This window comes from Dipodomys spectabilis, unplaced genomic scaffold (assembly GCF_019054845.1).
Source record: "Dipodomys spectabilis isolate Male_0828 unplaced genomic scaffold, ASM1905484v1 ptg000048l, whole genome shotgun sequence".
In the NCBI taxonomy this organism is placed as follows: domain Eukaryota; kingdom Metazoa; phylum Chordata; class Mammalia; order Rodentia; family Heteromyidae; genus Dipodomys; species Dipodomys spectabilis.
This window is the reverse complement of record NW_024870725.1, coordinates 2,607,323-2,622,265: the sequence shown is the minus strand read 5'-3', so window position 1 is coordinate 2,622,265 and position 14,943 is coordinate 2,607,323. Positions and strand designations below refer to the sequence as shown.

Below are 14,943 nucleotides of genomic sequence, written 5' to 3'. Positions count from 1 at the left end.
GGTAATTCTGCTTTTTGATAGATGAATCTAGAGTCTTTATTGATATGTTTTTATCAATAGCAAAGAAAGCTAATAATTACACTTCACTACCTTGCAAGATAGGTAGTAGTTCTATTTTAATTCTAACTAAATTCTAAACAAAAACATTTTACCTAACTGGTATGAAGGGAAAATATAAAGGTCAATATTCCTTCTTTTCTTTCTTTCTTTCTTTCTTTCTTTCTTTCTTTCTTTCTTTCTTTCTTTCTTTCTTTCTTTCTTTCTTTCTTTCTTTCTTTCTTTCTCTCTCTTTCTTTCTCTCTCTCTCTTTCTCTCTCTCTTTCTCTTTCTTTCTTTCTTTCTTTCTTTCTTTCTCTCTTTCTTTCTCTCTTTCTTTCTTTCTTTCTTTCTTCTTTCTGTCAGTAGTGGGGCCTGAAATCTGGGCCTGGGTCCTGTCCCTCAGTTCTACGCCTCAAGGCTAGCACTCTACCACTTGAGCCACAGTGCCACTTTTGGCTTTTTCTACTTATGTGGTGCTGAGGAATTGAACCTCATGCATGCAAGGCAAGCACTCTACCACTGAGCCACCTTTCCAGCCCCAAGGTTAATATTTCTAATGTACTTTGATGGGGTTTAAATGTAAAATTATTCTTATAACAGAATAGTAAATCCAAATTTGGTTTCAATTTTAAATGAGCTAACCCTCAATCCTGATACTCCACAGCCATAAAAATGGCATTGAACTAGTCAGTTTCAGGGTACTTATTTGTTCACTATATGAAACACTTGATAAACGTGATGTATGATTACAAAAATTAATTACTTTCATAGTCATTATTTTATACAAGTTCAGAATGTATAATGATGTGTCAAAGGCCAGACATTTATCAGCACAAACAGGGATTTTAAGATCTTATTTCTTTTGGAAGTGGCACTGTGGCTCAAGCGGTAGAGTGCTTGCCTTGAGCTGAAGAGCTGAGGGATAGCACCCAGAATTCAAGCCCCATGACCGACAAAAAAATAAATAAATAAATAAATAAATATTCTTATTTCTTATCAGTAAGTCATACTGAAAATTTCCTGAAATTGTATCTAGCAATATTCAGTTTTTTTCTCATATGCTTACTTCAGGTTTCTTATAGGCCAAATTAGGATATAATCCTGAAGATCTTGATTATTCTAGCCTTTGAGAGATTCAGAAATACATTTATATAAAAACATCAAGTAGGTGCCCAGATCATGTGAAGAATATAAAATACCGGAGTTCCGGGAAGATGGCGGAGGAGAAGCTGGAATCTGAACAAGCTCTTGCATAGAAAACAGTTTCAGAGTTCCAGTGAACAGTCCCAAGCCAGAGAATCACACCAAGTGTGCCATCACAGGACAGAGAGTTAGTCAAGAGAGGGGAAGCCAAGCAGACACATCTGAGCAGCTGCCGCTGCGGCGGCAGGGTCGCAGCGGCGACCACCGCCGCGGAGGCATACCTGAGACGCAGTCCGGGACAAAGGAGCCAGACGCAGCGGACGAGCGGATTCTACTCAACACCAGCAAGAACCGACAAGGAGCGGACAACTTCATCCTGCACTTTGCAGACCAGAGACGACCAGGGATCCAAGACTCCCCGTGAGTAGAAGCCCCGCTTCCTCACTCCTTCTCTGGGAGCAGAGGAGGGAAGGCCACCCCTCCCCCCCCCAGCACCGGTGATCTCCATCTTGGATACCGACAAAGCTCGGAGGAGCGGCTAGCTCCAGCTCAGGACTTGGAATAGAGCTAGTCATTTGGCAGTTCACGGGAACTTGGCGGCGAGGTGACCTCACAGACTCAGTTCCATCCAGGCAGGGGTCGCCCAGCTCAGGCACCAGCCATTGGAGTGGCTCTCCTGGCTGGGTGGCCAGAGCCAGAGGCTGCCCCTCCCTCTAGCAGCCACCACAATCAATTGAAAAACAGAAACCCTGAGAATGGCTCCAGGCTGGGTGCTGTGAGTTTTTTTTTTCACAAAATAGCCCCAGGGAAAAGCTACTGTTCCTTGAAAGACCTCAACTCTACCCAGAACCTAGCCTCATCACTGCATCCCCCTCTTTTGTGATTCTCAAAGCAGATCACCCTCCCAGTAAACTAACCTGGGAGGGGGATCTCAAAATCTTGGGTAAAGCAGAGCATTTTTCTGCCTGTTCCAACAAACTGACTTAAGAAACCAATCAAGCCACAGGACCTCAAGCTGACCAGAGACTCCAACCAGACTCTGGTTACAGACAAAAGGGAGATACAGGACTCTTCCCAACCCTCCCAAAAAAAAAAAAAAAAAAAAACCAAAGAACTTTTTTTTCTTCTTCTTCTTCTTTTCTTTTTTTCTTTTTCTTGTTTTGTTTTTTTTTCGTTTTTTGTTACCTTATATATATATAAAAAATATTTTTTTTTGCTTTTCTAAAACTTTTATTAATCTTTAATTTTTGCCTCTTCCGAAAAAATAATTGTTTTCCATTAATTTTTTTTTCTCTCCTCTTATAATTTTTATTTTAGGAATACGTGAATGTGTGTTTTCTTTTCTTTTCTTGTCTTCTTTCTCTTTTTCATTCATTCTTAATTATCTTTTTGTTTTTGTTTTTTTTCTAGCTCTACTGAACTTCTGATCTTTTCTTCTCACTTTCCTATCCTTTCCAACTTTTCCTCTTTGTTCACCTTTATGTGACTTAACTCTTGTCCTGCACATCCTCAGATAAACCCGTAGTTAACCAGTAGACCCTATCCCCCATTGTGTACACACTTAATCCACAAACTTATTGCTCAATTCAAAACCTCTGAGACTTAAATTCATTAATAACAGTACTACCTCTTTATACCTATATAATATTTTAAGCATTTTTTAAAAGTTTTTCTCATCTCCTCTATGTCCCTCCCTTTCTCTCAACATATTCATATCCCTCTATAAATAGATGGTCTTTTAATCTCTAAAATAACATTAATTTTTACGTCTCTATTTTTTTTCTGGTCTCTTTTCATTCCCCTTTCCCTTTCTTCCCTTTTCTCTCTCTCTCTACTTACATCCTACCCAACCTATTTCCTGCATTGTGATTAGGACATAGTTAACTCTCCCTGTGCCTTCCTACACCAATCTATTCCTATTTTTTACCCACATCTCTCCCTAACCCTAATAATTTCTGGTTTTCCAAATTCTTCTCTGCGGTTCAAAGTCCTTTAACATATAGTTGTTTGATGTCGAATAGATGTATCTGTTGAACTAGATTGTATCTGTAGACTATTGACTGTACAAATGCAAACTTTGGTTGATGGTTGCCTTAAGATAGTGTTCTAGCACAAAACTGGTGCTATCTTCATCTCAAATGGGCAGAGTAAGCCGGAAAAACACAAGAAAAATGGCAAATTCGGGTATCTCAATTCCCAATCCTGATAATCAGGGGTTAGAACAGATAATGAATAATCCAGAGGAGAGTTCCCAAACAGCTCTACAAACACTGGTGGCAAACATGATAAATGAAAAGTTTGACAACGTACAAAGGACTCTGTATGAGCGTGATAGGGAGAGAGAGGAGGCATCCCAGAAGTTTATAAAGGAATATCATAAGCGTGAGGAAGCTACTCAAAAACTGATACAGGATTTGCGTGAACAACTTGAGAATACTCAAAGAGAAAGGGAGGAATGGCGTGAGCAGGCTGAGAACACTCAAAGAGATCTGCAGGAATCCCGCGAACGGGAGGAAGCTAATCAAAGAGTAATACAGGAATTGAGAGACCAGGTAGAGAACACACAAAGATCACTAAAGGCATTCATGGAATCCATTAACAAAGAGATGAAGGAAGTCAGGGAGACCACAAAGGGAATGCTGAATGGAACCCAACAGAAGGACTGGGAGCCCAAAGAAACCATAACCAATCAACTAAGTGATTTGAGGACAAACACTGAACACCAAATTAAGGAAGTAAAGAAATTCATACAAGACCTAAAACAGAGCTTCAACAAAGAACTTGAAGCCATCAAAGCTGACCAACTAGAAGGAAAAGAGATAAAAAACAAAGTAGAGAGTCTTGACAGCAGGTTAGACCATGCAGAAGATCGAATCTCAGGGATTGAAGACAGCCTAGATATTATAGAGAAAGAACATACAACCATCCAAGACAAGTCCAAGAAATATGATAGATCTATCCAACACCTGGAAGACACCATCAGAAGGCCTAATCTAAGGATAATGGGTGTAGAGGAGCACCTAGAAACAGAAGTTAATGGTCTAGGAAATCTGTTTAACAGGATCCTAGCAGAGAACTTCCCAAACATGCAAAAAGATAGGCCTGTCCAGATACAAGAAGCCTTTAGAACACCAAATAGACCAGACCAGAATAGGACATCCCACCGTCACATTATAATCCACACAGGATCAACTCAGAACAAGGAAAAGATCCTTAAAGCTGTCAGAGAGAAAAGGGTAATCACTTATAAAGGGAAACCAATTAGAATCACCTCAGATTTCTCAGCAGAGACAATCAAAGCAAGAAGAGCCTGGAATGATGTATGCCATGCCCTAAAAACAAACAACTATCAACCAAGAATACTGTACCCAGCTAAACTCTCCTTCATAACTGAAGGCCAAATAAAAACCTTCCATAGCAAAGAAAAATTGAAACAATACATCTCCACCAAACCAGCCCTACAAAAGATTCTTAAAGATGTCCTACACATAGAAAACCAACAAGACCGCAATAAAGGCCAAGAAACTGCACCCAAACTGAGAATCCAAGAACCATAGGAAGAACCCAGTTTTCGCAGCCCCCAAGAAGGTAGATAACATGGCAGGAACTCCCAAATACCTCTCAGTCCTATCTCTTAATGTTAACGGACTGAACTCTCCAATTAAGCGACATAGACTGTCTAGTTGGATTAAAAAACAAGACCCTTCTATCTGCTGCCTGCAGGAGTCACATCTTGCCCGTAAAAACAAACACATTTTCAATGTTAAAGGCTGGAACAAAATCTACCAAGCAAACGGACCGCATAAACAGGCGGGAGTTGCAATCCTAATATCAGATAAAATAGACTTCAAATTAAAATTCGTGAAAAGAGATAAAGAAGGTCGCTACATACTAATTAAAGGATCTCTCCTTCAGGAGGATATTACAATTCTAAATATCTATTCGCCAAACAATGGAGCACCCAAATTTATCAAAGAAACACTACTTTCCCTCAAATCCCATATAGATCCAAAGACATTAATCGTTGGGGATTTTAACACACCACTCTCCCCACTAGATAGATCAACTCGGCAAAAACTCAACAGAGAAACCGCAGATCTAAACAGCTGCATAGATCAACTAGACTTAACAGACATTTACCGAACATTTCACGCAGCAGCATCAGAATACACGTTTTTCTCAGCAGCACATGGAACGTTTTCTAAAATAGACCACATTTTAGGCCACAAAGCAAACTTGTCTAAATTCAGAAACATTGAAGTTATACCTTGCATTCTCTCTGACCACAAGGGAATAAAGTTAGAACTCAACACCAAAAGCCACCAAAGAAAGTCCGGTATCACATGGAGGCTGAACAACACACTGCTGAATCATGAGTGGGTCATGGAAGAGATTAGAAAGGAAATTCAAATGTTCATGCTATTCAACAAAAATGAACACACAAAATACCAGCTCCTCTGGGACACAGCAAAGGCAGTACTCAGAGGCAAGTTTATAGCTCTGAGCTCCTACATCAACAAATTGGAAAGATCTGAAACTAACAATTTAATGACACATCTAAACCTCCTTGAAAAAGAGCAGCAAGATAAACCCCAATCCAGTAGACGGAAAGAAATAATCAAAATTAAATCAGAATTAAATGAATTAGAATCCAAAAAAACTATAGAAAGAATCAACAAAACAAAGAGTTGGTTCTTCGAAAAACTCAACAAAATTGACAGACCCTTAGCAAATCTTATCATAAAAAGAAGAGAACACACCCAAATTAATAAACTCAGAGATGAGAATGGAAACATCACCACGGAAACAAGCAAGATTCAGAACATTATAAGGGAATACTTCTCAAAACTTTATGCTAATAAGTTTGAGAACTTGACAGAAATGGACCTCTTCCTAGCAAATATTGGCATGCCAAAACTAAACCAAGATGAGTTAAACTATCTTAACAGGCCCATATCAAGCATTGAAATAGAAACAGCAATAAGAGACCTCCCAACTAAGAAAAGTCCAGGACCAGATGGGTTCACAGCGGAATTTTACAAGGCCTTCAAAGCAGAGCTCACACCAATTCTCCTCCAACTCTTCAATGAAATTGAAAGAGAAAGCTCACTACCGAACACATTCTATGAAGCCATCATAACCCTCATCCCAAAACCTGGCAGGGACTCATCAAAGAAAGAGAACTATAGACCCATTTCTTTGATGAACATTGATGCAAAACTTCTCAACAAAATTTTGGCCAACCGACTTCAACAATTCATCCAAAAAATCATACACCACGATCAAACAGGATTCATTTCAGGGATGCAAAGCTGGTTCAATATACGCAAATCAATTAATATTATTCATCACATCAACAGGAGCAAGAATAAGAACCACATGGTTATCTCAATAGACGCAGAAAAAGCATTCGACAAGATCCAACACCCCTTTATGATGAAGGTTTTGGAAAAATTAGGAATCCATGGAACATTCCTCAATACAATAAAGGCTGTATATGACAAACCTACAGCCAGCATTATACTCAATGGTGAAAAACTAAAGCCATTTCCTCTTAACTCAGGAACAAGACAAGGATGCCCACTCTCTCCACTTCTCTTCAATCTAGTATTAGAATGCCTAGCTACAGCCATAAGACAAGATGCAGACATAAAGGGGATCCAAATAGGGAAAGAAGAAATAAAACTCTCCCTCTTTGCAGATGACATGATCTTGTATTTAAAGAATCCCATAGACTCCACTCCCAAATTACTCAAGCTGATTCAAAACTTTGGCAAAGTAGCAGGTTATAAAATTAACCCCCAAAAATCAATGGCTTTTCTGTATGCCAACAATGAGAAAAGTGTGGCTGAAATTAGGAAAGCAACTCCATTTGTAATAGCCCCACAAAAAATAAAATACCTAGGAATTAACTTAACTAAAGAAGTGAAGGACCTCTATGATGAAAACTTTAAAATCTTGAAAAAGGAAATCAACACAGAACTTAAAAAATGGCAAAACCTCCCATGCTCCTGGATTGGAAAGATTAACATCGTGAAAATGGCAATACTCCCCAAGGCTATCTACAAATTCAACGCAATACCTATCAAAATTCCACCCTCATTCTTCAAGGAAATAGAAGAGGCAATCCAAAAATTCATATGGAACAATAAAAGACCCCGAATAGCAAAAACGCTCCTCAACGGAAAGAACACTGCTGGAGGAATATCAGTACCAAATTTCAAACTCTACTATAAAGCCATAGTAATCAAAACAGCTTGGTATTGGCATAAGAACAGACCTCAGGACCAATGGAATAGAATTGAAAACCCAGAAATGAACCTACAGACCTATAGCCATCTAATCTTCGATAAGGGAGCTAAAACAATAGAATGGAAGACAGACAGCCTCTTCAGTAAATGGTGCTGGCAAAACTGGTTAACTACATGTAGAAAACTAAAGCTAGATCCTTATATATCACCCTGCACCAGAATCAACTCCAAATGGATCAAAGACCTTGAACTCAAAGCAGACACTCTGAAAACATTACAGGATGGAATAGGAGAAACCCTGGGTCTCCTTGGCACAGGCCGAAATTTTCTGAATAAAGACCCGGAAACACAACAAATCAAAGAAAGGCTGGACAAATGGGATTGTATAAGGTTGCAGAGCTTCTGCAGGGCAAATGACATAGCTAGCAAGATCAATAGAAAGCCCACGGACTGGGAGAAGATCTTTACTAGCCATACAACGGACAAGGGTCTCATATCTAAAATATACTTGGAACTCAAAAAATTAAACCACCCAACAACAAATCCTCAAAGAAACAACTGCCCAATAAGTAAGTGGGCGAAAGACTTAAAGAGAAGCTTCTCTGAAGAAGAAAGAAGGATGGCCAATAGACACATGAAGAAATGTTCAACATCCCTAGCCATAAAAGAAATGCAAATCAAAACAACATTGAGATATCACCTCACTCCTGTTAGAAGAGCAAAAATCAAGAACTCTAACAACAACAGATGCTGGAGGGGATGCGGACAGAAAGGAACCTTACTTCATTGTTGGTGGGAATGTAAACTTGTTCAACCACTTTGGAAAGAAGTATGGAGGTTCCTCAAAAGACTCCACATAGAGCTCCCCAATGACCCAGCAATCCCACTTTTGGGCATTTACCCAAATGATCACAAACAAGGCCACACTAAAGCTACCAGCACAACTATGTTTATTGCAGCATTATTTACCATAGCTAAGACATGGAACCAACCCAGATGCCCCTCAGTAGATGAATGGATCAAGAAGATGTGGTATATATACACAATGGAATTCTATGCCTCCATCAGAAAGAATGACATTTCCCCATTTGTTAGGAAATGGAAAGGCTTGGAAAAAATTATATTAAGTGAAGTAAGCCAGGCCCAAAGAAACATAGGTCCCATGGTTTCCCTTATTTGCAATATCTAGTATAGGTATGAGTCAAGCGGAAAAAGTCAGATAATGTGATGTTAGGAAAACGAAACCTCAAATATGTATTTTAATGTTTTTGTTTCTTTCATGCATGTATTTCTAACGCATTTATAAGGTTATTTCTTTGTTGCTTTGTATGTCCCTCCCCCACAGTGTAACCCCCGCTTTCACTATATTTGATGTCAGTATAACATGTGGAGGAGATGGGGACAAACAAGTCGTTTAAGGATTCAGGTGGACCTGTTGCAATAATGAGAAGTACAAAATGTCATGTCAAAACCAGCTTTACAATGTCGGTGGGGGGGGGGGGTTGGGGGGGTATGATTGGGTGGGAGGGAGGGGGGAGGCTGGGAAGGGAGGTGAAGGGTAAACAAAGGAGGAGGCTGCAATGCTTGGTAAGAAATGTATGCATTATCCTGCCCATGTAATTGTAACCCCTCTGTACAGTATGTTCTCAAATAAAATAAAATAAAATTAAAAAAAAAAAAAAAGAATATAAAATACCAGCTTTTTTCATAGTTATGGAGATAATTAACTCAATTAAATTGATTCAAATCAACCCCTCAGACATTGTTGGAAGGATTCAATGAAGTATTTATATATACTTTATACTCACATGTGCTAGCACACAGAGAAGTGTGTTATTGTTATTATGAAAACTGTAATAATATGCACATGCTATAAAGATGTTTTAAAATGGTAATACATCTAGCAGCAATCTAGTTCTCAATGTAACTTTCTAGATATTTTTAAGTTAAAAGTCCAATGAAAAGCAGATAATCATTTACAATAATCATGCTATAGGCAAAGAGAAAAGAAATCTAGCTTTTTTTCTTTTAAATATTGAAATAATTGCCATGGCTTTTACAAATAGTTTTTAAAGCAATTAATAATGATGAAAGAGAGATCAAGACAGAAAGACAAACCAATATATACAGAGAGAGAAACAGAGAGGCAGACACATATACTGAGTCAGGGAACAAAAGCATAGAACTATCACCTTTTTTAGCATACTTTTCATCATGAGAAAAAAACCTCAATCTCGGTGAGTACGAATAATGCAGGTGCATGGTAATACAGCTAAAAAAAATCAAACAGCCTGTTCTAGTGGTTCCAGGACCACAATTGAACACTATGCCAGGCAGAAAACTTTAAGAGACTCCTTCTGAACCTATAGATGCATGCAGTGGAAAGCAGCCTGTCATCACATACTACATCATTGGCTGAAATTGGAATGATCACCATTCATAATCTGTTTGTACAAAAAAGGCTGTGACATGCTATCTCTATGTGGAAACTAGGTTCAGTGATTCATAGCTGTGGTCTCAGCAACTATGGGAAGATTAAAGTAGGCAGGCAGCAGTCCGAACGCATGTTCTGGCAGGAGTCTATCCTAAAAATAGCTAGCTAGGGATGGAGGTATGCGTCTATGTTAGAGTCCTATTAAAATGTATTCAATATATGGAGAGATTAGCAATTTTTAGGCCTAGAGAAAGAGCTACATTTAATTATGTAGCATTGTTCAAGAGTAAATGAGATTGAGAGTAAGAATCAGTCCAAGTTTTATGGCTGTTGACTTCCACTGAGAGCAAAGTGAGAAGGGAAGGCACATGGAGAAGACTTTCAGAGATGTATTTGAATTAAATGAATATTTTAGGAAGTTTCATTTTTATTAGTTTCTGCATATATAGATATATATGTATATATGTGTATAGACCCAATAAATATAAAAATTTCATAATGTATAATTTAATAAAAACACAAATACCATGAAAATGAGCACTTCTTTTTATGCACCTGGCTACTCGTAATGTTATGTGTTTATAGCTACTGTTCTGAAATAGTGTATTTCCCATGAAAGCTAGTTCTCATTATTAATTTTCTTTTCTCAGACAATTTTTATTGAGCATGAAGCAATTCATGCTTGAATTATCACAAAGGATAACAAAAATGTATACCATTACCAGTGTCATAAAACAGATTGTAGGAAAATTTCAGAGAAGCTGGAGGCTAAACAAGCTCTTGCATAGAAAGCAGTTTTAGTGTTTCAGTGAACAGTTCTAGGTTAGAGAATCATACCAAGTGTGCCATCACAGGACAGAGAGGAAAAATCTAGGCAGTTTGCTTGAGGAGACAGATCTGAGCACTTGCTTGTGTCCACAGCAGCAGCGGCTACTGCCTTAGCCACCATATCAACAGAGAAGGTCCAAGACAAAGGCGCCAGAAGTGGAGTGTGAGTGGATTCTACTCACCACCAGAAAGAACTGACAAGGACCAGAAACCTTCATCCTGCTGATCGCAGACCATTGATTGCCCAGAAACCAAAAAACTGGCAGTGAGTACACACAAGACATCCTCAGTCCTCACTGAGCAGTGAAAAGAATGCAGCCCCGGTCCCCCACCACCCGAGTAGATCTCCATCTTTGATATTGACAAAGGCTGGGCCTGAGCAGCTAGCTCCAACTCAGGCCTCTTAAGAAAACAATAGGATTCACTCAACAGGTCACAGGAAACTGACCTGTCTCAGCTCTACCCAGGGGAAAGTGGCCCCACCCAGTCAAAGGAAGCTCTTTCTTCCCTGGGTAAACAGAGCCAGAGGCTGCCCCTCCCCACTGCAGCCTAGGGAACAGACCAAGCAGCGAGAGGGGTAAAAGAAAAACAATTGAAACTCAGTAAACCTAAACCCTGAGAATGGCTCCAGGGTGGTGTCTGAGTGTCTCAGGAGCTAGCCCTTCGGGGAAAAGCTACTAATTGCTGATAGGCCTCAACCCTACCCAGAACCTAGCCTCATCACAGCAACTCCAAGCTAGAGGAAATAGCCATCTTCCTCTTTTGTGAACTCAATACATCTCTCACTGAACTAGCCTGGGAGGAAGATCACAAAGTCCTTGGTAAGGCAGAGCTTCTTCCTGCCTGCTCAAATAAACTGACTTAAGAAACAAATCAAGCTTCAAGAAAACCAAACACTACAAGCAAACCAGAGACTCCACCAAAAGACTGGATATGGACACAGAGGAGATACAAGATCATCCCCTCTCCCCTCAAAAAAATCAAAGAACTATTTTTCTAAATTTTTTTAATTAAAAAAATGTTTTCCATTTTTATTTTAGGTGTGTGTGTGTGTGTGTGTGTGTATTTTAGGTGTGTGTGTGTGTGTGTGTGTGTGTTTGTGTATGTGTGTGTGTTTAATCACTTTTAACCTTTTGGTCTTTTTTTTTTTGCATGACTTAATTGCTGTTATGCTAATCCACAGATTTATACCCATTGTCAATTATTTGACATTATCCTTCATTGTGTACATGCTTAACATAGAAATTAATTACTTGATTCACAACCTCTTAGGCTTAACTGTATTAATAACACTATTATTTCTTTATACTTACAACATTTTTAAGTATTACATTTGTAAATTTTTTATTTTTTCATTTTCCTTTTTTATTTCTCCTCTCATTCTATCCTTTTCTTCTATCAGTATTACTTCTTTATAGTTACATAATTTTAAGTGTTTCATTTTTAAATTTAAATCTTTATCTCTTTCCTCATTTTGTTCTATTGTTTCATCTCTGAAATTAGGGCTTGATAAAATTCACCTTTTCCTTTTACCTCTCACATTCCTTTAATCCTATTTTTCCCCACAATTCTCCCTAAACCTATTAATTTCTGGTCTGGTGAATCTCTCTTTCACATTCTTAGCCCATTAATCCATAGTTGTTAGACCTTGAATTCGATTGTATCTGTTGAACTAGATTGTATCTGCAGCCATTTTGACTGAGTCAAACAATCTGTGCAATTACAGGACTTTGGTTGATGCTTGCCTTAAAATAGTGTTCTAGCACAAAATTGGTGTTACTTTCATGCCAAATGTGCAGAACAAGCTGGAGAAACACAAGAAAAATATCCAGGTATCTCAATACCCACTCATAATGAAGAGCCAAAGTAAATCCATTTTGAGATTAACCCCAGCATCTCGTACTAGGCTGCCCTCAGAGTAACCCTGAGAGAGAGAAAAACAATTCTTGGAAAAATGACAGATTGCCACCCTGCCCACCCTTAAGAAACAGAACAATTGCCCAAGTGTACCAGGAGCAGAACATAATGCTTTTGCAAGCATCAAACTGCCAAACGTGGACCAATAGTTCAGAAAAAGGGCAGTGCAGTTAGGATGAACTCAAACCTCGGTACATGGCCCAATAAAAAATTGACTATGCAATCTTTATAAATGTTAACCAATCATGTAACTGCTTGTGTAGAAATCCCCTAAAGATGTTTGTTCAATACTATAAAAGTGCTGGGCACAGGTGGCTCACGCCTATAATCCTAGCTACTCAGGAGGCCTAGATCTGAGGATGGTGGTTCAAAGCCAGCCAGGGCAGGAAAATCCATGAGACTCTTATGTCCAATACCCCACCAGAAGATTGGAAGTGGTGCTGTGGCTCAAGCAGTACAGTGCTTGCTTTGAGCTGAAGAGCTGAGGGATAGCGTCCAAGCCCAGATTTCAAGCCCCACGACTGACAAAAAAATATTATAGAAACTGTGCCGATTTTGTGCTCGAAGCCTCTTAGTGTCACCGATTATCTAGTACATGTTGGTCCACGCTCGAGCTCGCAATGATTGAATTGGTTGTGATCTCTGGTGGTCTTTTGGGGTTCCTGAGTCCTTGTACAACAATGATAATCAGAACAGTTAATTAATAATCGCGGGGAGAGTTCCCAACAACCTCTACAAACATTACTGGTAAACATGCTGAATGACAAGAATGAAAGTCTGCAAAGGACTCAGTGTGAGCTTGATAGGGTGCTAGAGGAGGCTAACCAAAGATTAATACAGGAACTTTGTGAGCATGATGAGGGTAAACAAAAATTAATAGGGGAATCCAATGAAAGTGAGGAAGTTAATCAAAGATTAATACAAGAATTGTATGAGCAGGCTGAGAATAGTCAGAGAGTAATACAGGAATGGCATGAGTGTGAGGAACTAAACAAAGAGTAATACAGGAATTTCGTGAGTGGGATGAGAATAGAAAAAGATCAGTAAAGGCATTCATAGAATCCATAAATAGACAGCTGAAGGAATCCAGGGAGTAAACAAAGGGAATGCTGAATGGAGCCCATCAGAAGGAATGGGAGTCCAAGGATACCATAACCAAACAACTAAGGGATTTGAAAATAAACATTGAAAACCAAATTAAGTAGAGAAGTAAATAAAAGAACTAAAACAAAGCTCCAACAAAGAATTTGAAGCCATCAAAGTGGACCAATTCGAAGGAAAGGAAAAACAAACAAACAACAAAAAAAATAGAAAGCCTTGACAGTAAGTTAGACCATGCAGAAGATCGAATCTCTGGGATTGAAGACAGTTTAGATATTATAGAGAAAGAACATACAACTATCCAAGAAAAATCCAAGAAATATGACAGATCTATTCAACACTTTGAAGATACCACAAGAAGGCTTCATCTGAGGGTAATGCATGTAGAGGAGTACCTAGAAACAGAAGTTGATGGCCTAGGAAATTTATTTAACAGGATCCTCGCAGAACTTCCCAAACATGCAACAAGATGAGCCTATTTAGATAAAAGAAGCTTTTAGAACCCCAAATAGACCAGACCAGAACAGGACATCCCACAGTCACATTATAACCCACGCAGGATCAATTGAGACCAAGGAAAGGAACCTTATAGCTGTCAAGAAGAAAAGATCAATCACATATAAAGGGAAACCATACATAATCACCTCAGATTTCTCAACAGAGACAATTAAATCAAGAAGAGCCTGGAATGATGTATGCCATGCCCTAATGAAAAACAACTCTCAACCAAGAATACTATACCCAACTAAACTGTCTTTCATAACGGAAATTTAAATAAAAACCATCCATAGCAAAGAAAATCTGAAAAAAATATCTCCACCAAACAAACCCTACAAAAGATACTTAAGATGTTCTACACACAGAAAAACCAACAAGACCACAATAAAGGCCAAGAAACCGCACCCAAACTGAGAATCCAAGAACCATAGGAAGAACCCAGTTTCCGCAGCCCCCAAGAAGCTGCATAACACGTCAGGAACTCCCAAATAACTCTCAGTCCTCACTCTCAATTTCAATGGAATTAACCATCCAATTAAATGATATAGAGTGTCAAGTTGGATTAAAAAGCAAGATCCTTCTATCTGGTGCCTTCAAGAGTCACAACTTGCACAGAAACACAAGCATATTCTGAAAGCTTGAATAAAATATACCAAGCAAACGGCACCCGTAAACAGGCAGGAGTTAGGAGTTGCAATCTTTTTTTTTTTTTGTCATTCGTGGGGCTTGAAC

At 38.8% G+C, this 14,943-nt stretch overlaps 1 protein-coding gene across 6 annotated transcripts in view; it reads right to left on the bottom strand.

Annotated features, from left to right (window-relative positions):
* The window catches only part of Pcdh11x (protocadherin 11 X-linked), a 619,725-nt gene that overhangs the window by 45,373 nt on the left and 559,409 nt on the right, over positions 1–14,943 (bottom strand). The window lies entirely within an intron of this gene.